Source organism: Heptranchias perlo, unplaced genomic scaffold, assembly GCF_035084215.1.
Source record: "Heptranchias perlo isolate sHepPer1 unplaced genomic scaffold, sHepPer1.hap1 HAP1_SCAFFOLD_60, whole genome shotgun sequence".
NCBI lineage: Eukaryota > Metazoa > Chordata > Chondrichthyes > Hexanchiformes > Hexanchidae > Heptranchias > Heptranchias perlo.
Genome location: NW_027139623.1, coordinates 1,707,930 through 1,735,000, shown reverse-complemented (window position 1 = coordinate 1,735,000; position 27,071 = coordinate 1,707,930). Strand labels below are relative to the sequence as shown.

The window sequence follows — 27,071 nt, the reverse complement described above, 5'->3', positions numbered from 1 at the left end:
AATGACTGCCTGCCATCTGCCCAACGGAAATTACCTGTCAAATGACTGCCTGCCATCTGCCCAACGGAAATTACCTGTGAAATGACTGCCTGCCATTTGCCCAACCGAAATTGCCTAATACAGATGTGAATGTAAACTTCAGTCCAACATTCAACCAATCAATTTCACGCAATCACAAGTTCTGACTGCAAAACTGCCTGTGACATATCATCTCCTTATGAAATAAATGTTTGCCTTTTTCTCATTTGATGTCCAGTTTTGCTTCATTTGATTTTCCTGGGTTTGTATTGTGACCGTACCCATTTAGTGGCAGTCAGCTGATATTGCCAATCGGGCTCAGCATTCTCTGGCGAGCAGCTACCTGCCTTATAAGCTCCGCTGATAACTTGATATCTGACGAATTTCCTTTCCATGTTTCATTATATTTATACTTTTCTATTTAGGGTAAAACGAGGGTGTCACAAAGTTAAAAACAAAGCAATTTGGCAACATACAGGTCTCCCCAGTAAACGCAAGAGCACGTGGAAGGAATCCCAATTGAACAAATCCCTTCTCATTCACTCCCACTGGAAAAAATCTGAAAAGACCAAACCCGTTCTTATTCCCTCCCATTGCATCGAATCCCAAAGTGAAAAACTCCTTCTCATTCCAAGCCATTATAGAGAGTGCGGTGCCCAGAACTGAACACAGTGCTCTAAATGAGGACTAACCAGAGCTCTGTATAACTGTGACATCACTTCCAGTCCTTTTTATTCCCGTTCCCTTGAGATAAAGATCATCTCCATTTTAACTTTCTTTTAGTGATTTAGTAATCACTGTTAGTGATTTCTGTACTTGGATCCCCATATGCCTTGATTCCTCCAGAATGCAAAAATCTATCGATCTCAGCATCCACTGAGCATCCACAGCCCTCTGGGGTGGAGAATTCCAAAGATTCACATCACTTTCAACGAAGAAATTCTTCCTAATTTCGAACCGAAATGGCCGGTCCCTTATCTTGAGACGATGACCTCTAGTTCTTGATTCTCCAGCAGGGGAATCAGCCTCTCCTCACCTGCCCTGTCAAACCGCCTAAGAATTTTATACGTTTCAATGCGATCACCTCTCATTCTTCTAAACTCCAGCGAATATAGGCCAACTTTACACAATATTTCCACATAGTTCAATTGCAGCAAGACATCCTTACACTTATATTCCAACACCCTTGCAATAAAGGCTAACATATCATTTGCCTTCCTCACTCTCATTAGCCCCTTGGTAACTCACCATTCCCAGTATGTTTTTCCTCTGTTCCTTCGAAAGGGAAAATAAATGAACGTTGAAAACATTTTAACATAATTACAGCGGTTTATATTTTGGAAACAATATCTAGCTGACTGCATCAAATTCGAAAACAAACTTTTAGTTTCTGAAGGAAGCAAATTAATTGCGATGGCCGGGAATCGAACCCGGGTCAACTGCTTGGAAGGCAGCTATGCTCACCACTATACCACCATCGCTGACAATCAACCATGATAAAATAGCTCCTAAAAATCAGACCCTGAACAGTCACTGCAGGCTGTTGGATTTTGTCCTTCATTTAAACTGGTTTCTGACGGATCCTTTCTCGCTCTGTTGCAGTTCCCGTTTCCGCCCAGTAGATGAAGCCAACCCCCAATCAATGGAAATTACACAACAGCCAGTAATTCTTCACCTGATATCGGACTGAAGAGACAGTCGATACCTGCAATACTTGGCCAGATGGAAATACATTTTGCCGCAGCTCACATCAGCCATTGAGTAAAGTTAAATAATTATATTAAATCATTACACAGACCTGACTACAAGCTGGGTACGAATGGCAGCTTAATATTCAAGTCTGTAAGATCTTATGAAAGGACAGGGAAATAGGGAAAGGAGGGGGAGTAGCAATATTACTAAAGGACAATATTACAGCAATTGAAAGATAGAATATCAGCGAGGGTGAGCGGGCAGTGTAAACACTCTGAGAGAGACCCATCACAATTGCCCCCACTGTACTCCTCCAGAAGGTATAAGAAGGGCGAGTGCGGGAGGATTTCTTCATTCTTTGTGAAAGTGTTTGTGAGATTGTGGAAATGTCTGGAAGAGGAAAATCCGGCGGTAAACCTCGGGCCAAGGCCAAGTCTCGCTCATCCCGGGCCGGACTGCAGTTCCCTGTGGGCCGTGTTCACAGGCTCCTCCGAAAGGGGAACTACGCTGAACGTGTGGGTGCCGGAGCCCCGGTCTATCTGGCTGCTGTGCTCGAGTATCTGACGGCTGAAATCCTCCAGCTGGCCGGCAACACGGTCCGCGACATCAAGAAGACCCGCATCATCCCCAGACACCTGCAGCTGTCCATCCGCAACGACGAGTAGTACAACAAGCTGCTGGGACGGGTGACCATCGCTCAGGGCGGGGAGCCGACTAATATCCAGGCCGTGCTGCTGCCGAAGAAAAGAGCTGGGGACATCAAGAGCAAGTGAAGCGGCCAGGATTTAATCTAATAACAGGACAAGGACAGGACCAACCTTATTAAATCCTTTGAAGAAGTAATTGAAAGCGGAGACAAAGTTAATGTAGTAGATGTAATGCATTTGAATCTTCAGAAGGTCTTCGATTGTGGACTCATGGCAAAGTTCAGAGCACGTGGAGTCGGGGACAGGCGGCGAAATGGATAGCAAGCTGGCTACAAAACAAAAAAAGAGAACAGGAGTTAAGGGTAGCTAATTAGAGTGGCTAAAATTGAGAAGTGGTTTAACACAGGGATCATTGCTGGGACCACTGTTGTTCACAATTTAAAATTACGATTTGGATTCGGGAATCGGAAGGACAATTTCAAAATTTGACGATGACACCACATTGGGGAGTACAGTTAATACAAAGGTAGAATGTGTCAAAATGCAAGAGGACACGAATAAACTTACAGAATGAAGAATAAGGAGATCACACACTGCCTGGATCAGGATAGAGGAGCAAAGGGATCGAGGGGTGCAGATACACAAATTACTGAAAGTACCGACTAAAAGTTTATCCGCCAGTGTTACCGTCTCTCAGAGACTCTCGCCCGGAATCTGTGAAAAGATAATGACGACGAACAGGGACCGAAGCCGACCACATCCTCAGTTACAGTGAGACCCGGCCCGGACATCTCATTCTCTCTGTTTTATATCAGAACGTATCCCATCTTCATGTCCAGCACCAGGGAGAGAGAGAGAGAGAGGGACAGTATCAGTCTTACACTTCCTATCAGTGTGTCCATATCACGCTCAATAGCAGTATCCCACCTTCATATACAACACCAGAGAGTGAGAGGGGGCAACACACGGCGAGAGAGAGATCGAGCGGAGGGACGCATTGACAGGCAGACGTAAACAGTATTAGTTTTAGAATGACCGGTAAAGTTCCGTTTTATCGAGAAAGATCCCGTTGGAGAGACAGAAGATGCAATCTCATCTCTCACTGATATTGTACAAGGGACAGACACATTATTAATCCCACACTCAGGGACAGTGCAGACATTGACAGAAACAATGGGCCACATTTAACCCTCTTTTCCTGTTGTATCACCTGGAGTTTTGCAGCTCAGGGCTGTTCGATATTACTCTCAGTGACCGAGAGTTTCACTCCAATTAAATAAATCTGGGTCTGTTGCTGTCAGACACACCGACTCCTACTTTCCTCCACTGTTTCTCCAGGATTGGTTTGAGAAATCCTCCCTCCAGTTTCGGAGTCACACATTTATTTATCAGCAGAGGGGCCAAGAATGAGCAGGATACTTTGGCTCATTCCACAGCCGCCCACTTTACCTCTGGAAGGCTCTTTACCATCAAAAGATACCGAGAGAAACAGCAGGGATGGAAACATCTAGTTTAATAGTTAGAGATTGTAAAGTCAGTCTGGATTCCAGCGTTAGGCACTGGTGGAATCCCATCTGTTTCCCATTCTGGTGCCTGTTCCTGCACTGCCTGTGGACCCCATTCCCTCTGACCTTTCCCCCAGACCCACTTCCTTTGCTCAGACTCGGAAAAATTCCAATTGGGGAAAGTTTCCATCGATTTTTGTATTGGGAATTAAACCAGATATCTGCGCATGCGCGACTCAGCCCCGCCCCCAGCGCTGGTTGTTGGTGAGCAGAAGAGCGCATGCGCGCTCCCCTCCCCCAGCTCGGCCTGTGGGCGCCATTCCCTCAGTGAGCGGAAGAAGATGGTTTAAAACAGCCGGGAATGGAGAGATCACGGCCCCCGGGGGAAGGGAGCAAAGAGCAGCCTCGTTACAGCAGCTCATCGCTTCGGGACCGTGTCCGCAGATGGGCTCAGAGATCGGCATTGAGTCCGGGGGAAGGTCAGGGGGAGTCCGGGGGCTGTTTGTAAGAGGCGGAGTGGATCAGGAACTGGTCCCGGAACATGGAGTGAGCGGGGGAAGGGAGAGGTCATTCTCGGGCTGTGTGTGTCCAGGGTGTATCCAGGGGAAGGGAGACAGAATGGGAAGAACCTGCTATTTAAAATCATTGCTGCTTTCTCTCCCCAAATCAGTGGTGAATGGTCCTGGTTCAGTTCCAGTCTCACCCTGTTACTGGACAGTGAACAGTCGGGATGTGGGGAGTGAAACAAGCAGTATCCATAGCAGGCATCAGGTGAGAAGTGTGAAGGACACATTTTAAACAGCGGTTGTTTGGTTTCGGGTGAACGGCTAGTCTCATGGGAGAGGAGTTGAGAAACCTGACCGGTACAAAGGTCCCTGCCCCATCGGGTGGTCCCATTCACTGATCAGTGCAGGGGTTGGGTTGTGGCTGGATGTCACTAAATTGTTATAAAATCGGCCAACACACCTGGTGTGCAGAAGCTGAGTGCTGCAGTACTGCAGTGGAGTCAGACACTGACACTATTTGTATCACTGGTTTTCATTTGTGGATATTCAAAATGATCATTAACAGAGATATGAAACTGATCACTTTTGTGTTGTCTTCCTCACCTGTTCCTGAGTAACAAGAGATAATTTTCTTTCTACAGGCAAATCCTTGAAGGATCCAGAATGAATCTGATGTATCCTCCACCGAGGCACAAGAAACAGTGCAGCCAGCTCCTTCTCACACACAGTAAGTACATTATCACACACACAGAGCACGGAGTCACAGACAGGTCATCAGTTCCACAGTCCCAGACAGCAGAAGTAGTCAGTACCACACTGATCTTAAATTCCAGAGACACATTTTCAATCCAACAGAGCAGGTGAAGTAGATACTGTTCCATTTCCCCCAAACTCAGTCCCGCTGACAGGGAAATACAAAAATCCCAGTCAAAATCACACTCTCAGATTAAAAGGCACTGTGTCAATCTCACAATAGTGCAACATTAAATACCAGATAGAAATCACACATGGTACCCGATTGAAAGGGACAGAATGAACCCCAATAATGTACCCTGAGATTCCAATTGAATACCACCCCACAACTCACAAATGTGAGTTTAATACATGCAGTATCCATTCGAATAGTGTATCATGAGGGACAAACTGCAGACATGTCCAAAACTCATGCAGAGTATCAGACTGAGAAATGCTGTGACAGTGTAACCTGAGAAACAAATTAGAAACCAGTTTATAATACACTCATAGTATGAGATGTAAAGATACAGTATCAATTCTATTAGTGCACACTGAGATACACATTACATACCAGTCCAAAAATCTCTCTCAATATTAGACTGAAAGACACAGTATCGATTACAATAGAACAGACTGAGCTACACATTATACACCAATTCAAAAATCACTATATCAGTTTGTAATATATGTTATCATTCACAATAGTACACAAAAAAAAATGATTTAATAGTAGTCCAAAAAGCACACAAATTATCTGATTAAAAACCTCCAGCACGAAATCCTAAAGTTTATCCATATTTATCAATAAAATGAGAAAAACTATTTAAACATGAAGATATTAAAGCTACAGTATTGAACACCGTAATCTAATGTGAGAAAATAATTACAGACAGATACAGAATAAATCTCGCACTCATGTATGGTACCACAGTTGACAGAGAATGAATCCCCCACTCTCATAATGTACCAGAAACTGGCAGATAAAGTATGAATCCCACACTCACACAGCATCAGAGACTGCATATATCGAATGAATCGCAAACTCAAACACACTACTGACAAGATACACAATGAATCCCACACAGTATCACGGACTGAGAGATACAAAATGAATCTCTCAGTCACCTACATTAGTGCAGGCTGAGTTACAAATTAGGGACCAGTCCACAAATCTCAGTGTCAGATTGAAAGATACAGTACCAATTCCATTAGTGCAGACTGAGCTACATATTAATTACCAATACAAAAGACCAATGCAGATTCAGACTGAAATATACAGTATTCCATTTATGCAGACTGAGCTGCACATTGTATATAAGTTCAAAAATGTCACCATATCAGTTTGGAAGATACACTAAATCACAATTGTGTTCACATTGATGCAGATTTAATAGTAGCCAAAAAGTGCAGTGATTCTCTGATTATAACCTACAGCATCACATTTTAAAGTATATAATTATCTACCAGTTAAACACTGGGAAAAATTATTTATACATTTATGTATTAAAGATACAGGTTTGAACGCCATGCTGTAAACTGAGATACAAATTAGATACAGATAAAGGATGAATCTCATACTCAGATCCAGTGCCAGAGACTGACATACAGAATGAATCCCTCACTCACACAATGTACCACTGACTGACAGATACAGAACGAATCCCACACTCACACACTGTAGCACAGACTGACAGATACAGTATATATATCACTCATATACAGTATCAGAGATTGATGGAAATGGAATGAATGTCTCACTCACATACAGCACCAGAGACTGACAGATATGGAATTAATCCCAAATTCACACACGGTGCCAGAGACTGACAGGAACAGAATGAACCTCATTCAGATACAGTACAAGGGACTGACATATATAGAATGAATCCCACACTCACACAAAGTACCACAGGCTGACAGAATCAGAATGAATCACTAAGTCAAATCACTGCAGACTGAGTTACACATAACATGCCAGTCCAAAAATCTTAGTGTCAGATTGAAAGATAATGTATCAATTTCATTAGTGCAGACTGAGCCAAACATTATATAGCAGTCCAACACTGTCAGACCTTATCAGACTCAAAGATACAACATCAATTCCATTAGCATGTACTGAGCTACATGTTACACACCAGTCCAAAAATCTCATACAGCAACAGACTGATAGATACATTATCAATTCTATTAGTGCAGGCTGAGCTATATATTACATTCCAGTCCAAAAATCTCACAGTGTCAGACTGAGATACAGAATTAATTCCATTATTGTAGACTGAGCTACACATTATATACCAGTTAAATAATTTCACCATGGACAGATTGAAAGGTACATTATCATTCACAACAGAGTTCAGAGATGAAGATGTAATACTACTCCAAAACTCACACACATTGTTTGATTAAAGAAAATCCAAAAGTGTATCAATATTTACAAATTAAACACTTGATAAAAAACTGCATATCCTTTAAAGTATTAAAGATATAGTTTCATATACAATAATATAAACTGAAATAAGAATACAGAATGAATCCAGACTTGCACATTGTCTCATAGACTGAATTATAGAATGAAACCCAGACTGAGATAAATTAGCTGAGACTGACAGATACAGAATGTATCCTAAACTCATATACAGTATCAGAGACTGACAGATACAGAATAAACCCCACATTTGCATGCAGCACCAGAGACAGACAGAAACAGAATGAATCCCACACTCACATACAGTACCAGAGACAGACAGATACAGAATAAACCCCATACTCATGTACAGTACCAGATACAGACAGGTACAGAATAAACCCCACACTTATATACAGCACCAGAGACAGACAGAAGCAGAATAAACCTGACATTCGCATACAGTACCCGTTACAGACCGATACAGAATAAACCCCACACACGTACAGTACCACAGACTGACAGGCACAGAATGAATCCCACAATCACACACAGTACCAGAGACTGACAGATACAGAATAACCCTCATTCATATACAGTACCAGAAACAGACAAATAAAGAAGAAACCCCACACTCATTTGCAGTACCAGAGACAGACAGATACAGAATGAATCCCAAATTCACATACAGTACCAGAGACTGACAGATACAGAATGAATCCCAAATTCACACAAGGTACCAGAGACTGACATATACTGAATAAACCCCACATTCACATACAGCACCAGCGACAGACAGATACAGAATGAATCCCAAATTCACATACAGTACCAGAGACTGACAGATACAGAATGAATCCCAAATTCACACAAGGTACCAGAGACTGACATATACTGAATAGACCCCACATTGAAACAGTACCAGAGACAGAGAGACACAGAACAAAAAACACACTCATTTCCAGTATCAGAGACAGACAGATACTGAAAAACTCCAAACTCATGTACAGTGATACTGACAGACACAGAATAAACCCCACACAGATACAGTACCACAGACTGACAGGCACAGAATGAATCCCACACTCACACAGTACCAGAGACTGACAGATGCAGAATAAACCCCACACTCATGTACAGTACCAGAGACTGACAGAAACAGAATAAACCCCACACTCACACACAGCACCAGAGAGTGATAGGCACAGAATGAATCCCACACTCACACACAGTACCAGAGACTGACAGATACAGAATAAACCCCACACTCACACACAGCACCAGAGACTGACAGATACAGTATATACCCCCCACTCATATGCAGCACCAGAGACTGACAGATAGAGAATAAACCCCACACTCATATGCAGCACCAGAGACAGACAGATACAGTATATACCCCCCACTCATATGCAGCACCAGAGACTGACAGATACAGAATAAACCCCACACTCATATACAGTACCAGAGACTGACAGATACGGAATGTGTGAATTTGGGATTCACAGTATCAGAGACAGACAGATACAGAATAAACCCCAAACACATCTACAGTATCAGAGACACACAATTACAGAATAAACCCCACACTGACACACAGTTCCAGAGACTGACAGATACAGAATGAACCTCACACTCATGTACAGTATCAGAGACTGACTTATACAGAATGAATCTTATACTCACACACAGTACCAGAGACTGACAGATACAGAATAAAGCCCAACCTCATATACTGTACCAGAGACAGATAAATACAAAATAAACAACAAACACATCGACAGTATCGGAGATAGATGGATGCAGAATAAATCCCACACTGACACACAGTACCAGAGACAGACATAGACAGAATAAACCCCACACTCACACACAGTACCAGAGACAGACAGATACAGAATGAAAGCTGCACTCACACACAGTACCAGAGACAGACAGATACAGAATAAAACCTACACTCACACACAGTACCAGAGACTGACAGATACAGAATAAACCCCACACTCACACACAGTACCAGAGACAGACAGATACAGAATAAAACCTACACTCACACACAGTACCAGAGACTGACAGATACAGAATAAACCCCACACTCACACACAGTACCAGAGACAGACAGATACAGAATGAATCCCACACTCACACACAGTACCAGAGACAGACAGGCACAGAATAAACCCCACACTCACACACACTACCAGAGACAGACAGGCACAGAATAAACCCCACACTCATACACAGTACCAGAGACTGAAAAATACAGAATAAACACCAAACTTTTGTACAGTATCAGAGACTGACAGATACAGAATAAACCCCACAATCATGTAAAGTGCCAGGAAAAATTGTTTGGTTCGTGAGTGTCTGTAAATGAAGGAAACATGGTGTCTGGTAAGGGAGTGTCTATACATGAAGGAAAAACGGTGAAGGATCAGGGAATATCTATAAATGAAAGAGAAATGGTGACAGGTCAGGGATTGTCCATGAATGAAGGTGAAATGGTTTCTGGTAAGGGAGTATTATAAATGGGAGAAGACATGGTGACAGGTCAGGGAGTGTCTAAAAATGAAGGCGAAATGGTGACGGGTTACGGAGTGTCCATAAAGGAGGGAGAAAAGGTGACAGGAGGCAGAGTCTGTAAATGATGGAGAAATCGTGACTGGTCAGGGGGTGTCTGTAAATGGAGGAGGAATGTTGACTGGTCCGGGAGTGTCTGTAAATGAAGGAGAATTGTTGACAGGTCAGGTCGTGTCCATATCTGAAGGAGAAACAGTGATGGGTCAGGGAGCGTCTGTTAATGAAGGGAAATGCTGACGGGTCAGGGAGAGTTTGTAAATGAAGGAGAAATGCTGAAGGGTCAGAGAGCGTCTATAAATGTAGGAGAAATTGTGTTTGATCAGAGAATGTCTGAAAATGAAGGCGAAATGGTGACTGGTCAGGGGGTTTCTGTAAATGAAAGAGGAATGGTGATTGGTCAGGGGGTGTCTGTAAATGAAGGCGAAATGGTGACTGGTCAGGGAGAGTCTGTAAATGAAGGAGGAATGGTGATTGGTCAGGGGGTGTCTGTAAATGAAGGAGAAATGGTGACTGGTCAGGGGGTGTCTGTAAATGAAGGAGGAATGGTGATTGGTCAGGGGGTGTCTGTAAATGAAGAAGAAATGGTGATTGGTCCGGGAGTGCCTGTAAATGAAGGCGAAATGGTGATTGGTCAGGGGGTGTCTGTAAATGAAGGAGGAATGGTGATTGGTCCCGGAGTGTCTGTAAATGAAGCAGGAATGGTGATTGGTCCGGGAGTGTCTGTAAATGAAGCAGGAATGGTGAATGGTCAGGGGGCGTCTGTGAATGAAGGCGGAATGGTGATTGGTCAGGTGGTGTCTGTAAATGAAGGAGAAATGGTGATTGGTCAGGTGGTGTCTGTAAATGAAGGAGAAATGGTGATTGGTCAGGGGGTGTCTGTAAATGAAGGAGAAACGGTGATTGGTCCGGGAGTGTCTGTAAATGATGGCGAAATGGTGACTGTCAGGGAGAGTCTGTAAATGAAGGAGGAACGGTGATTGGTCAGGGAGTGTCTGTAAATGCAGGAGAATTGTTGACAGGTCAGGTCGTGTCGATATCTGAAGGACAAAAAGTGATGGGTCAGGGAGTGTCTATTAATGAAGGGACATGCTGACGGGTCAGGGAGAGTTTGCAAATGAAGGAGAAATGCTGAAGTGTCAGGGAGCGTCTATAAATGTAGGAGAAATTGTGTTTGATCAGGGAGTGTCTGAAAATGAAGGAGAAATTGTGATAGGTCAAGGAAAATCTTTAAATGAAGGAGAAATGGTGACTGGTCAGGGAGAGTCTGTCGCCAAAATTGGGAGATATCACAGATGGACGGCATACAGGCAGCTATGGGGAGGGACATTGTGTGGAAATGAGGGGCAGAGCATATACACGCAGCCAGAGTCAGCATATTCAGGAGAGGAGAGGGGAATCAGTGAGTGTAGAACTGAATCCAACCAGAGTCAGCAACTTCAGGGGAGGAGAGGGAGGGGAACCAGTGAGTGTAGAACTGAACCCAGTCAGAGTCAGCACCTTCAGGGGAGGAGAGGGAGGGGAACCACTGAGTGTAGAACTGAACCCAGTCAGAGTCTGGATCTTCAGGAGAGAGAGAAAACTTAAATAGAAGGAAAAATGTTGGAGGTGGTGCGATGGGTTTGGGTTTCAGCAGAGGGAGGAGGGTGAGTGTGTGGGACGGGGATTTACAGTCTGGGGGAATGAGCGGGAAGAATGTTCCATAGGAACTGGAATTGCCTGTTCTGAATTTCTATCCTGTATTCACAGTGAGGACTTTTGTTATCTCCTTTTACAGGGTATTAGAAGGGGAGGATTTGCAGACGAGAAACTCAAACCAAACATCACGTCAAGATCTGACTCCATTCACCAGCACCTGAAGATTATCGGCCTTAAAATATAGGAGAAATGTTGATCTGTTCTATCTGTGGGAAAAGATTTCAAACATCACTGTGATTGGAATAGCAGCGAGACACACACACCCGATTGAGAGTGTTCCAGTGCACTGACTGTGGGAAGAGCTTTCACCAGTTACACAGCCTGAAGAAACATCACACCATTCACAGTGGGGAGAAACGAGACACGTGTTCTCTGTGCAGACGAGACTTCTACTGATCTCCAACATGGAGAGAGAGAAGGACACCCGCACCATGGAGAAACCGTGCAAATGTGGGGACTGTGGGAGGGGATTCAGTTACTCATCCCGGCTCGAAACTCATCGACGCAGACACACTGGGGAGAGGCCGTTCACCTGCTCCGTGTGTGGGAAGGGATTCACTCAGTCATCCCACCTCATTGAACATCAACTTGTTCACACTGATAAGAGACTTTTTAAATGTTCTGTCTGTGAGAAGAGCTTTAAAAGAAAAAGTGATCTGCTGACACACCAACGCACTCACACTGGGGAGAGGCCGTTCACCTGCTCCGTGTGTGGGAAGGGATTCACTCGGTCATCCAGCCGACTGATACACCAGCGAGTTCACACTGGGGAGAGGCCGTTCACCTGCTCCGTGTGTGGGAGCGGATTCACTCAATCTTCCCACCTCATTGAACATTAAATTGTTCACACTGATAAGTGTCTTTTTAAATGTTCTGTCTGTGAGAAAAGCTTTAAAAGTAAAAGTGATCTGCTGACACACCAACGAGTTCACAGTGGGGAGAGGCCGTTCACCTGCTCTGTGTGTGGGATGAGATTCACTCAATCATCCCACCTGCTGAGTCACCAGCGGGATCACATGTGATTCCAGGAGTTGGATTCTGCTGTTATTGCTGATGTTAATCACATCCAGGACTGAACCGTGTTCATTCTGACAGTTGGGGGTTGTTTCTGATGTTAATAATCCCTTTAACTGGGCTGGAGTTTAGTATTCTGTACAAGTGTCAAATGAATCAGCTTTCTTTCAAACAAAGTGTTTCTAGTCCTTCATATCTTGATGATAAGAATCATAGAATCATAGAAGTTTACAACATGGAAACAGGCCCTTCGGCCCAACATGTCCATGTCGCCCAGTTTATACCACGAAGCTAGTCCCAGTTGCCTGCACTTGGCCCATATCCCTCTATACCCATCTTACCCATGTAACTGTCCAAATGCTTTTTAAAAGACAAAATTGTACCCGCCTCTACTGCTGCCTCTGGCAGCTCGTTCCAGACACTCACCACCCTTTGAGTGAAAAAATTGCCCCTCTGGACCCTTTTGTATCTCTCCCCTTAAATCTATGCCCCCTCGTTATAGACTCCCCTAACTTTGGGAATAGATTTTGACTATCTTCCTTATCTACGCCCCTCATTATTTTATAGACTTCTGTAAGATCACCCCTAAACCTCCTACTCTCCAGGGAAAAAAGTCTCAGTCTATCCAACCTCTCCCTATAAGTCAAACCATCAAGTCCCGGTAGCATCCTAGTAAATCTTTTCTGCACTCTTTCTGGTTTGAGGACTTATGATGAAGTGTGTGGAATCCTGAGTTCCTTCACCTTTTCAAAAGATAGATCTACAAGATGTCCAAGTCTGACAGGACAGAAAATTCTATTATATCACAGGGTCCACTTCAATCAGCCTGAGCAGGTTTCCAATACACTTGTGTGAAAAAGAGCTTCCTGATTTCAATCCTAGACGCCCTAGCTCTAAATTTAAGTTTATGTCCTCTTGTTCTGGATTCCCCCACTGGAGAAAATAGTTTCTATTTCTACCCTATCGAGCCCCTTTATAATTTTAAATCCCTGGATCAGATCACCCCTCAATCTTCTAAACTCAAGTGAATGGAAACCAAGTTTATCCAGCCCGAGTATCATTCTGGTGAATCCGCACTGTCCCCCCTCCAAGGCCAATATATCCTTGGTGAGGATCAGTACTCCAGAGGGGCTCTGACCAAGGCTCTGTAGAACTGAAGCATCACTTCCTTCCCTTTGTATTCCAGCCCTGGAGATAAAGGCCATTAATCTGTGATTGCTTTTTGTATCTGTGCACTAGCCTTTAGTGATTTGTGTACAAGGACACCCAAATCTCTTTGCTACTCCACCGTTCCCAATCTCTCACTTTAAGAAAATACTCCAATGTTTCCTTTTTGCATCCAAAGTGAATGATCTCACTCTTCCCCACATTGAACTCCATCTGCCACAGTTTGTCCATTCACTTAAACAGTCCCTTTGTAACTTCCTACTCCCATCTACATCACTTACTGTGCCTCATAACTTTGTGTCATCTGGAAACTTGGATCTACAACTCTCCATTCCTTCATCCAATTTATTGATAAATATGGTGAAAAGCTGAGGCCCCAGTGCAGATCCCTGGGAACACCACTAGTCATATCCCACCAATCAAAGAACTTTCCCTTTATCCCTACTCTCTTCTCCGACCTCCCAATCAATTACAACCCATGTCACAAGGTCACTTTCAATTGTGTGCATTTTATTTATTCTATTAATCTCTTGTGCTGAACCTTATCAAATGCCTTCTGGAAGTCCACATAGACAACATCCATAGACACTCCCCTGTCCACGTTGTTGGTTTCCTCAACAAATTCAGCTAAATTAGTCAGACATGACCTACCCTTCACAAATCCAAGTTGACTCTCTTTGACCAGCTCAATTTGTGTCTCATGATAGATTTCAGTAAGTTCCCCACAACCGACGTTAAAATGACAGGTCTGTATTGTCCTGGTTTCTCCCTCCCTCCTTTTTTTAAATAACGGAGTGACATTTTCAACATTTATATCCAAAGGCACAATTCCTGAGTCCAGAGAGCTTTGGGAAATTATAACTAATGCATCTCTAATTTCCCCAACTGTTTCCTTTAATACGATGGGGTGGATACCGTCAGGTCCGAGAGCAGTCTCCGTGGAGGGGGGTTATCACCTTTTACCTGAATACACCGATATTTTCGCCCACATTCATGTTAGTGTTTGGCGAACACTGTCTGATGTCTTTCACACACCTGTCGAACCTTGGGGTCAGAGGCGTAGGGGGTAATGTCACCTTCACTGCTTGGGCGGTAAACTGACGGAGCAGAAATTAAAATCGGGCCGGTTCTATAAGGGGCGGGTGATCCGCTCGACCAGTTCAGCCTCCAGCAATGGTGAAAATTTCCCTCCACGTGTTGTGAACCGGTGCAGTTTGAGACAATGGACCAACTTGTGGGCTTCGAAGATTGATACTAGGGCGGAGGACAGGAAAAGTGTGGCCGATTTTAACTATCCCCGCCTGGCGGAAATGGGGTGGTAGAGGCGAGTAAATGGTGTCAGGTCACTTACCGCCCCTTTAACGTTGGAGTTCCTGCCTCCACCACCGTGGGTCGGGTCCTGAGAAGAGCGGCCGGAGCAACACCCACCTGTTTCCGGGTCAGACCACGTGTAATATGTAAATCAGAGTATTATGACGTATCTGGGACAGTATTTAAATTTGGTGACGAATGGGAGGAGGAGCCGCCCTATCGATGGGCATTGAGTGATCCAGAACACTGAGAAGTTTATTGTTAACTGATATTTTGTGGAGTAAGGATGAGCCGGAGAGCTTTCCCTTCGCCTGCTGAGGCCGTGAGAAATCTCCCGGCCCCTGATCGTCTCAGAAATGTATCAGGAGGTTTCCTTATAGATCTGTGTAACCAGGCCCAGCCTCATGTCCCATTAAACTCCCTGCACTGAGTAAACATTGCTGCACAGCAGCTCAGAGAGGAAACGATCTCCGGAACTCCCCACTGGAGTTTGAAATTACATTAATATTTTACCAGTTAGTAACGGTCCGGGTGTTGGTCCATTATTATTCTGTTCTGGTCAAAACAAATGTCCCAATGAACAGGACGCTGTCTGACCCTGACAGCTCACCCTCAGTCCATCCCACCGGGCAGTGTGTGTGATGGGAAATAATCATCAATCGAAAAGGAGGATTTGATTTTATTCATTTCAGGATTAAACATTTAATATTGAAATCATATTATTTCCAGACTAATAACAGCAAATAATTTCATGTTAGAATCACATCTTGTATCATTTCACAAACACCGCATTTGTCGGGTAAAATATAATTCCTGTCTGCTTTTTTCCAAATTTATTTAAAGTATTCGATTGATATCAGTTACTTTGGTGAACTCATTGATGTCAATAGATAGTAAAATCAGGCGCGGTGAATAACGGGCGCCCGATCCGCTACCGCCCGTCTCACGCCACCGCCAAACGTGAAACTCTAATTGACTCTAATTGACTTTTTATTTAATTTCGGATGGAAAGTCTTCAGACGTTTCTATGATTTAACTAATGTAACAATTAGATTCAGTGGGTATTTAAGCCCGTTCTTCAGCTCCTCTCTGAATTTAGTCTGGGTCACAGCATAAATACACGTGTTGGTGCAGGAACTGAGAAGTTGAAGCATGAATCCGGCTGACTCAATGTCACTGACCGTATAGAACTGGGCGTCTGTTATACGCAGAGAGATAAAATAAAAAACTTCTGCGCTCCATAACAATATAAAACTGCCTGATATACTGAAGAGTAAAACGATGGATTTCCTTCGGTTCTCCATCTCTGGATCCTTGTGATTTCCTCCATTGCTGCGGCCCCGGAGTCCCCTGCGGGCTCTGCTGGCCGCTAAAATGTGCCTGGCAGTGAGAACATTGAACAGCAAAATCAGAATGAATGGGAGACAAGGAGTTAACACAAGATGAAACAAGTCAAACGCAGCAAATGTGGGTGAAGTGAAAAAGGTCGGTTTGAAGACACAACCCCGGGGTACATTGTCCATTATATATTCCGGGCCAATTACAAAGTAGCAGGGAATGTTTAGTAAACAGCTCAGCGCACTCACCACCCCGATAACAACAGCCGCCGTTTTCTCGGTGCAATATTTTGTTTTCAGCTTCTGACAACAAATGGCCACAAATCGATCAAAGGTGAAAACCACTGTAAACCAGACAGAGGCCACTGTGACTGCAAAACTCAGGTTGAGAATGAAACGACACACGGGGGTAATGGTCAAGAATGAAACTGGGAAATAAATCTCAGCAATGCGCCACATTATGACATCAGTGATAACGACCAGGAGATCGGCCGCCGCCATTCCCACCAGGTAGCGAGTGATACATTTGGAGAGACCGCACTTTCCTCGGGACAGGATCACAATCGCCACCAAGTTAACTGTAAGAGAGAGAAAAGGAAGGAGAGAAATTACTGATCAGACCTGGAGACAAAGCAGCAGTTTGAGATGATCTGGGGTGAAATTTCCAGCTTTGTTGCTGCATCAAACGGTGGAAACTGATTCACTGACCTGGGCAGCGCTTTCGGGCGGAGAAATGTTTTTAAACACAATTATAAACAATGAATTGGGAAATTGATGCAGAAAGTGAATAAATTGAACACCGGATCCACTGGAAGGGCCGAGAGAGGGCGCAGTGCCGGTGGGGAAGGGAGAAGGTGCTTTCCTGAACCGATGAAATGCGGATTTGGGTTCCAGACAGAAGGGACAGTGACTGATGGCCGAGAAGGTGAGGGGACAACGGGAGGTGCTGTTGGTTTGTTGCTCTGGATGAAGAGAGCCGACAGGGGCCGGCACAAAACGGGAAAGACCAATATCCCCGTCGGTAAGTTTTATACTTCGAATCGGATTGGAAGGGGCAGCTGTGGGCCGAGCCAGTGAGTGAAATTGGGAGGGAGACAAAGAAAAGGACATGTCGGAGCTGGAGGGGAGACAGCAGCAGATGGTTTGTGAAAGCGGATAAACAGAAGTAACGGATGAGGAGACAGAGGATTCAATGCAGTGGGAGGAGAGGCTGGGATTCACAGGGAGAGACTGCAGCAGAGTGTTGGAGGAAATCTGATCGATAGGTCCAACTCACAATCCAATTAATAAATTCAACCATTATATTTTTGTGATTATTGGTGTCAGTGAATAGTTCGTTGGCTACATAATGTGTACAACAAATTTACTTTGTACATGCAACTGAAATTAAATGAAAATGCATTGATTAAATTTGCCCCGTTCTTTGTTGAATTAAGCTGAAATATACATTCTCTAGAATACAGTATTCTAATAATTCACTGCGATCAAAAAATCACTGATTTTATTCTTCAAATACATTTGATTTATGTCCATGTATTCAGTCAGTAAACAAGTAAAAGGAACACTCACATAAACAGACTGAGGATCTGATCGTGATAAACACACCCGGAGAGAGTACAATAAAACTCTCACAATCTGACAACATCCTAATAAAATCTTGAAGTCACATTTCCTCTTCACAATTGTACTGGAAGTTTCGCAGTTCATTCCGATGAATTATTCACACCGCTGCTGCTCTCTCTCTCTCTCTTCCCCTCTCGCTCTCATTCTGAGTGTGTGTGCGTCTGTCTGTCTGTCTCTCGTTTCTTCTGCCCCCTCTCTCTCATTTTCCTTCTCAGTCGCGTTCTCTGTCGCTCCTCTCTAACTCTCCGCTCTCTCTAATTTCTTTCTCAATGCCCCTTTTGACATCCGAGTAAATCCTAACATCCTGCGCCTGCTTTCTCCTCACCAGCCCCGTGTTCCAAAGATCCTATTCTTAGTGTAAGTTTGTTTAATGGTGAAGTCTCTGTGAACGGTTTAATGTTTCTACAGATCATCCCGTTCTCCACCTGTTCACCTACACTGTTCACTTCATCTACAATGCATGGAATGAACAGAATCGAATGCCTCTCCCAGACACACCTCACAACAATTGAAATTCCTTCTCCTGTAATTACAAAGTACAGCGTTAGATGGCGGCATTGTTCAATTAACAAAACGCCAACATCACCGCTGCTGCTGAAAGTCTGCAGATAAATAGAAGGGCCATTAATTTAACAGATAAAGTGCAAACTGATACAACATAACATCAAAACATTGCATTTTACAGTGAATTCATCGACAGTGAAGCAGAGAATGAGGTGTAAAAGGATCAGCTGCAAACTTAGTTCAATAGGCAGACATCTGAAGCGGCGTCAGATACACACACAATGAAATAAACTTTCGGAATAGTGATAACCAATAAATACATTGAAATCCCAGTTAAACTGAACCGTATTATTGTGGACGGAGGACATTGCGCTGCCTCCTTGTAACACTGAGACCGTGAGCTGTCTCATTATCAATCACTGAAAAGACGTTTATGAAAAAAATATTCCAGGACAGGTTAGTTCCACAACATGAAACTGTGAACATCTCCTGATGGTCTGATACCAGCTCTTAGCCCAGACACCTGATTCCAATACATTCAGCACAGAGAATAATCCAGTAACAATGCCAGAATTGGATAAACAAAATCGTAAAGCAGAAAATGCAGCTGCTCCAAGACCAAAAGAGCAGAGACTGAGGACAGAACAGTCCATTGTGTAATACATGATGGGAGAAAAAAAAAGTATCAAGTACAGCAGCAGAGTTAATAACGATTTAGACCATGAACAGCTGAGATAATGGCTTACCTGGAACTCCAACGGCTGCGAGAACTGGATAATAAATACATTCTATCAGATACATTACTGAATATCCCATTTCTGTGAGAAGCAATGATTTCTGTTGGCCTGGAAACCGCAGCTTCAGCAGGCACTCTGTGTCGATTCATTACAGCGATCCCTGATTTATACAGGGGGTAAATCTCCACTGACACTGTTATACCCCTGATCATTGCTATTAGTTACAGTCATTTGAACAAACAGGCCACATCAGCAGCTTTGACTCCGATATAAATGATGACGTGGATATATCACAAACTTCTCAAAGTTCAGGACTTTGTCTTAATGAGACTTCTCTCAGGAATAAAGTGAAAAGCTGTGCTCAGAAAGGACTGGTCCAACAACAATGAGCGGCTTCATTTACAGTTTTCATATAATTGTGTTGACCATGTTCACTTTTACCGATTCAATTATAAATTTTATAGATTTCTCCACATTATACATTGAGTCCAGGGACACAAGCAGACCCGTTTCACTCTGTTCCTGCAGTTTCCCAGTGAAAATGTGAAAGTTGACACGAAGACAGCCTCGAAAAGAGACACCATCCTTTCAGGCAGTGCTTAACAACACTCCGTGTGAAAAATGTTCTCCTTATTTCCCCTTTAGTTGTTTTGCCAATCATTGTAAACCTATGACCTCTGGTTATCAATCCAATTGCCAGAGTAAACAGTTACCCCCATTTGCTCGAAAAAAAATACTCATTATTTTGATCACCTCTTTTTGATCTCCCCTTAACCTTTTCTGCTCTATGGATAACAAGCCCAGCTTCTCCAATCTCTCCACATAACTGAAGTCCCTCATCCCTGGTATCACCCTGGCAAATCTCCTCTGTACCCTCTCCAAGGCCTTTACATCCTTCTTAAACTGTGGTGCCCAGTGTTGTACACAATACTCCAGCTGAGGCCTAACCAGCCTTTTGTAAAGGTTTAACATGACTTCCCAATTTGTGTATTCAATGCCCCTCTTTACAAACCCATGTATCCCATCCGCTTGCTTAACCACCTTATCAACTTGCCCTGCCACCGTCAAATATTTGTGAATATGCGCCGCCAGGTCTCTCTGCTCTTCCACCACCCTCAAAATAGTACATTGAGTTACATCGAGTTACTTCGAAACCACAGGACAGACACAGGCCATTCGGCCCAACTTGTTTATGCCAGCATGTATGCTCCATACGAGCCTCCTCCCTCCCTACTCCATCGAACCCTATCAGGATACGATATTCCATTATGCCTCTTGTGCTAATCGAGCTTCCCCTTAAATGCATCTACGTTATTTCCCTCAACTACTCCTTGTGGTAGCGCATTGCACATTCTTACCACTCATTCGGTAAAGAAGTTTCACCGGAATTCCATATTGGATTTATTAGTGACAGTCTTATATTTATGAACTCTATTTTTATACTCACTCCCAAGTGGAAGCATTTTCTCTTCATCTACCCGACCAAATTCTATCATTATCTTAAAGACTTCTATCAGGTCACCCCTCAGCCTTCTCTTTTCAAAAGAAAAGAGTCCCAGCCTGTTCAGCCTTTCCTAATAAGGGTATCCCCTCAGTTCTGGTATCATCCTTGTGAATCTTTTTTGCACCCTCTCCAATCCCTGTATATCCTTTCTATAATATGGAGACCAGACTGTGCACAATAATCCAAGTGTGGCCGCACCAAGTCTCCACACAAGTTTAACATAACTTCTTTGTTTATTCAATTCTATCCCTCTCGAATTGGACCCCAGTGTTTGACTCACCTTTTTGTAAACCTGCGTCGCTACTTTTAGTGATTGGTCTATTTGTGCCACAAGATTTTATTAAAATTTCAAACGATGCTTTATTTCATAAAATTTAATGATACACACATTTCAATGAAAATGTCACAATTACCCTTCAAAACAATACAATACAGATGGTGCAAACTAAGAACACATTATTACAATTCAAAACACAGTACATATCTTCTAATACATTCTGTACCATACAAAGTGAAATGGCCTTACATGGTCGCCTTTCCTCAAAGAACCTTTACGTAGGCAGCACCTCACTTCAGTGCGTCCCTCAGAACATACTCCTGGACCTTGGAATGTGCCATTCGGTAACAGTCGGTCGTGGACAGCTCCTTCAACTGGAATCCAAGCAGGGAATGGCCCTGGGAATCCTCAACATTGACTCTTGACCCCATGAAATCTCATGGCATCAGGTCAAACATGGGCAAGGAAACCTCCTGCTGATTACCACCTACCACCCTCCCTCAGCTGATGAATCAGTCCTCCTCCATGTTGAGCACAACTTGGAGGAAGCACTGAGGGTAGCAAGGGCACAAAATGTACTCTGGGTGGGCGACTTCAATGTCCATCACCAAGAGTGGCTCGGTAGCGCCACTACTGACCGAGCTGGCCGAGTCCTGAAGGAAATAACTGCCATACTGTGACTGCGGCAGGTAGTGAGCGAACCAACATGAGGAAAAACCTACTTGACCTCGTCCTCACCAATCTACCTGTCGCAAATGCATCTTTTCATGACAGTATTGGTAGGAGTGACCACCGCATAGTCCTCGTGGAGATGAAGTCCCGTCTTCGCACTGAGGATACCATCCAACGTGTTGTGTGGCACTACCACCGTGCTAAATGGGATAGATTCAGAACAGATCTAGCAGCTCAAAACTGGGAATCCATGAGGCACTGTGGGCCATCAGCAGCAGCAGAATTGTATTCCAGCACAATCTCTAACCTCATGGCCCGGCATATTCCTCACTCTACCATTACCAACAAGCCTGGGATCAATCCTGATTCAATGAAGAGTGTAGAAGAGCATGCCAGGAGCAGCACCAGGCGTACCTAAAAATGAGGTGCCAACCTGGTGAAGCTACAACTCAGGACTACATGCATGCTAAACAGCGGAAGCAACATGCTATAGACAGAGCTAAGCGAGTCCACAACCTACGGATCAGATCAAAGCTCTGCAGTCCTGCCACATCCAGTCATGAATGGTGGTGGACAATGAAACAAATAACGGGAGGAGAAGGATCTGCAAACATACCCATCCTCAATGATGGCAGAATCCAGCACGTGAGTGCAAAAGACAAGGCTGAAGTGCTTGCAACCATCTTCAGCCAGAAGTGCCGAGTAGATGATCCATCTCGGCCTCCTCCCGATATCCCCACCATCACTGAAGCGAGTCTTCAGCCAATTCGATTCACTCCACGTGATATCAAGAAACGGCTGAGTGCACTGGATACAGCAAAGGCGATGGGCCCCGACAACATCCCGGCTGTAGCGCTGAAGACTTGTGTTGCAGAACTAGCTGCGCCTCTAGCCAAGCTGTTCCAGTACAGCTGCAACACTGGCATCCAACGCACAATGTGGAAAATTGCCCAGGTATGTCCTGTCCACAAAAAGCAGGACAAATCTAATGCAGCAAAGTGATGGAAGGTGTCGTCGACAGTACTATCAAGCGACACTTACTCACTAATAACCTGCTCACCGATGCTCAGTTTGAATTCCGCCAGGACCACTCGGCTCCAGACCTCATTACAGCCAATGCCGAAACATGGACCAAAGAGCCGAATTCCAGAGGTGAGGTGAGAGTGACTGCCCTTGACATCAAGGCAGCATTTGACCGAGTGTGGCACCAAGGAGCCCTAGTAAAATTGAAGTCAATGGGAATGAGGGGGAAAACACTCCAGTGGCTGGAGTCATAACTAGCAAAAAGGAAGGTGGTAGTGGTTGTTGGAGGCCAATCATCTCAGCCCCAGGGCATTGCTGCAGGAGTTCCTCAGGGCAGTGTCCTGAGCCCAACCATCTTCAGCTGCTTCATCAATGACCTTCCCTCAATCATAAGGTCAGAAATGGGGATGTTCGCTGATGATTGCACAGTGTTCAGTTCCATTCGCAACCCCACAAATAATGAAGCAGTCCGAGCCCGTATGCAACAAGACCTGGACAACATCCAGGCTTGGGCTCATAAGTGGCAAGTCACATTCGCGCCAGACAAGTGCCAGGCAATGACCATCTCCAACAAGAGAGAGTCCAACCCGCAGCCCTTGACATTCAACGGCATTACCATCACCGAATCCCCCACCATCAACATCCTGGGGGTCAACATTGACCAGAAACTTAACTTGGCCAGCCACATAAAAACTGTGGCTACAAGAGCAGGTCAGAGGCTGGGTATTCTGCAGCGGGTGACCGACCTCCTGACTCCCCAAAGCCTTTCCACCATCTACAAGGCACAAGTCAGGAGTGTGATGGAATACTCTTCACTTGCCTGGATGAGTGCAGCTCCAACAACACTCACGAAGCTCGACACCATCCAGGACAAAGCAGCCCGCTTGATTGGCACCCCATCCACCACCCTAAACATTCACTCCCTTCACCACCAGCGCACAGTGGCTGCAGTGTGCACCATCCACAGGATGCACTGCAGCAACTCGCCAAGGCTTCTTCGACAGCACCTCCCAAACCCGCGACCTCTACCACCTAGAAGGACAAGAGCAGCAGGTACATCGAAATAACACCACCTGCACGTTCCTCTCCAAGTCACAAACTATCCCGACTTGGAAATATATCGCCGTTCCTTCATCGTCGCTGGGTCAAATTCCTGGAACTCCCTTCCTAACAGCACTGTGGGGGAATCTTCACCACACGGACTGCAACGTTTCAAGAAGGCGGTTCACCACCACCTTCTCAAGGGCAATTAGGGATGGGCAATAAATGCCGGCCTCGCCCAGCGACGCCCACATCCCATGAACGAATAAATTTAAAAAAACACGGGTCGTGTTGTAGATAAAGTTGGTGAGCTGCAGGCTCAAGTCGCCACATTGGACTATGATCCAATGGCAATAACAGAGACGTGCTTCAAAGAAGGGGAGGATAATATTCCTGGCAAGAAGGTATTCAGGAAAGATAGAGGAGGAAAGAAAGAAGTCGGGGTGGGGGGCAGTATTGATCAAAGAATCTATTAGAGGATGGAAAGGTGTGATGTATTTGAGGGGTGAAAGATAAAATCTATTTGGTTAGAATGAAGGAATAGTAGGAGCTATTTACGCTACTGGGTGTATACTTTAGACCACCAAATAGTGAGAAGGAGATATAGGAGAACATGTGCAGGTAAATTACAGAAAGATGCAAGAACTATAGAGTAGTGATAATGGGGGATTGTTACACACCAGGACAGGCAAGACTTTCTCTACCTCTAGAAAAAGCTAACGGTCGTCACAGGTCATAATTCAACGGCTCCCAACCGCAGCTCCTCAAGGTGTTTTAGTGAAATGAGACTCAATTCTCTCTGCAACACGTGACCCTCCTCTGAAGCTCAAGGATTCGCAATATTTCTTGCCGGCCACTGCTACAATGTGCCTGAGCATTTCTCGTCCCGTCCAACCGACAGCCACGTGACTGATAACGGGTGCGTTCGAAGAACGGCGACCTGAAACAGGAACGATGGTTGAAGCACATCCCAACTTCAGGACTGTGGCATGTGCAGAAATCTAATAGGACGGATTCAAATATGGAATTGATGGAGAGATGGGCAGGGGTATGTTTGGTGACAGCATATACTCGGACTTTTGAGAGGGTAGCGGAATTGGAAATGAGGTGTTGGAAATGGTCGAGACTGGATTTTTGTGAGGAGGGGGTAATGCTGCTGTTTTGCAAGGGAATAGAACAGCACCCGAGGAGAGGGAACCCTTTACAATGTCAGCTAGAATGGGGGGAGCAAGGGAATTTGGGTGGTCACAAGTTTAATGGGAGCAGGTGGTGGGAACCATATACAAGATAAGCCCGGAGAGAGGGTAGGGGAAGAAAGTAGAGATGGGCGAGGCATCAGGGCTCGGGCAGGAGGAGTCTGGGAGCAGGTTTGGTTTAGTGGGAAAGGGGATCGGGGAATACGGCAGAGGCTTCTGAACGGATGGTCTCAATCTTAGTGACAAAGAATTCCATGAGATCCTCACTCGTTTTTGGAGGTGGGGAGAGGGTGTAGGGCATAAGGGTTAAAGGAGACGATTGGTAGTGGACAAAAGAAGTCACTGAATATAAATTGGCGCTACAGAGTCATCTTAGTTTTTGCAGAGGAGAGTTCTGCCTAACAGTGCCTAACAGTGCATGATTTGGTCCAGCCAGTTGTGCACCAGATACGATCAAGGGCTGTGCACTTTGGTCTTGAGGGAGTGAAGATGGGGCCATAACAGGGTTGGTGAGAGTATAGGTTTCACTGGGGTGAAGGGAATCAAAGTTGTCGGTGGGAGGATGGTTGGGAGATTGACAGCAACAGAAGCATTTTAGTGAATGGAAAGGAAGGAAGACAGGAGCTTGACCAGGCAGTAGTAAGTGAATTGCAAAGAGTTTCTCCCCTTATCGGCGGATATGGAAAACAGTGGGGTTGTTTGGGGGCATGAGGGTGTAGGTGGTGCGGGATACAAGGGAAAGGTCGGTGATTAACTAATCTGTGATTTAGACCATGGGAGTGAAGATGTGGATGGAACGTTCGACAATATGGGCAGGGGAGTTAATATGGAGGGAGAGGTTTATGGCGTGTATAAGGACAGCAAAGTCAGTGAAATCAGAGGAGAGAGGGGCAAAGTGATTTGAGGTGATAATTGGAATCACCGAGGACGAGGAGTCGCGCAAAGCTGATCCTGAGAGAGGAAAGAAGCGAGAAAAACTCGGGGAGAAAATCGGGATCGGTCTTAGGAGTGTAAGGGAACATGGATTTTAAAGGATTGGTGAAAAAGGTGGAATAGGGTGAGATGCTTGAAAGAGGACAATGTACTTGGGAAAGTACAGGGAAAGGGCGGGGGAGAGAGAATAGCTGGATTGCTCTTGCATGGAGCCGGCGCGGACTCGATAGGCGGAATGGCCTCCTTCCGTGCTGTAACCTTTCTATGATTCTATGATTCGACTAGAGGAGTAGGGGGGAGACCAAGGTGTGATTTGTTAATGAGGGATACACCGACACCCCGGCGGATTGCACCGGGCAGGTGGTGGAAAGCATCGTTAGGTGGGGAGGCTTCAGTCAGGGGCAAGATGTCGCCAGCTTGGAGCCAAGTTTCAGTCAAAGCCATGATGCCAATGTAATCGCCCACAATCAGGTCTTGGATGCGGAGGTCCTGGTTGGTGAGTGAACGGTCATTTCGGAGGGGAAAGTCGGAGAGGGTGATGATTGCTGATCCACTGGCAGAGTCTAAATGAGCAGTGGGGCCGTGTCTGAGGTGATCGAGCGGGGAAGGTGTTTGGCAAGATTATAACCCCAGTGGATGCACTGGGAGGGAAGATTAGCAAGAGATGAGGATGAGGCAGTTGAGGTCGCTGCTCCTGAGGAGGTAGTGATGGACGCTTCGGTGGACCATTTGGAGACTGCCCAGTGAGGCAAAGACGGCAACTGTGAGCTTATCCAAGAGGGAATTGAAGCCTGGGATGGCGGCAGTCGGAAGGCAGAGCGGTAGTGGTGGGTTGGCGTAGGGACTGTGGGGTGGGAGGAAGTACATGAGATGGGAGAAATGAAAGGTGGCATGACTGGATGACAGGAAGGGGAGAAGATGGAGAGAAGGGTTCCAGAACAAAAAGAGTT

At 44.9% G+C, this 27,071-nt stretch overlaps 1 protein-coding gene, 1 long non-coding RNA gene and 1 other non-coding gene across 6 annotated transcripts in view; 2 read left to right on the top strand and 1 right to left on the bottom strand.

Moving 5' to 3' along the window:
- Positions 1-27,071, top strand: part of LOC137316676 (zinc finger protein 850-like) — a gene marked incomplete at its 5' end in the record, with an annotated part of 305,128 nt that overhangs the window by 81,857 nt on the left and 196,200 nt on the right. The gene's annotated exons all lie outside the window — the stretch shown is intronic.
- Positions 1,428-1,499, bottom strand: trnag-ucc (transfer RNA glycine (anticodon UCC)). The gene has a single exon. It is a non-coding gene; the product is annotated as a tRNA-Gly (tRNA).
- On the top strand, positions 4,165-12,972 carry LOC137316760 (uncharacterized). Of its 4 annotated transcripts, none has more exons than XR_010961582.1 (3): positions 4,165-4,189; positions 5,010-5,095; positions 11,862-12,972. It is a non-coding gene; the product is annotated as an uncharacterized lncRNA (long non-coding RNA). The 4 variants fall into 4 exon arrangements; XR_010961579.1 differs by lacking the exon at positions 4,165-4,189 and adding an exon at positions 4,196-4,341; XR_010961581.1 differs by lacking the exon at positions 4,165-4,189 and adding an exon at positions 4,340-4,408.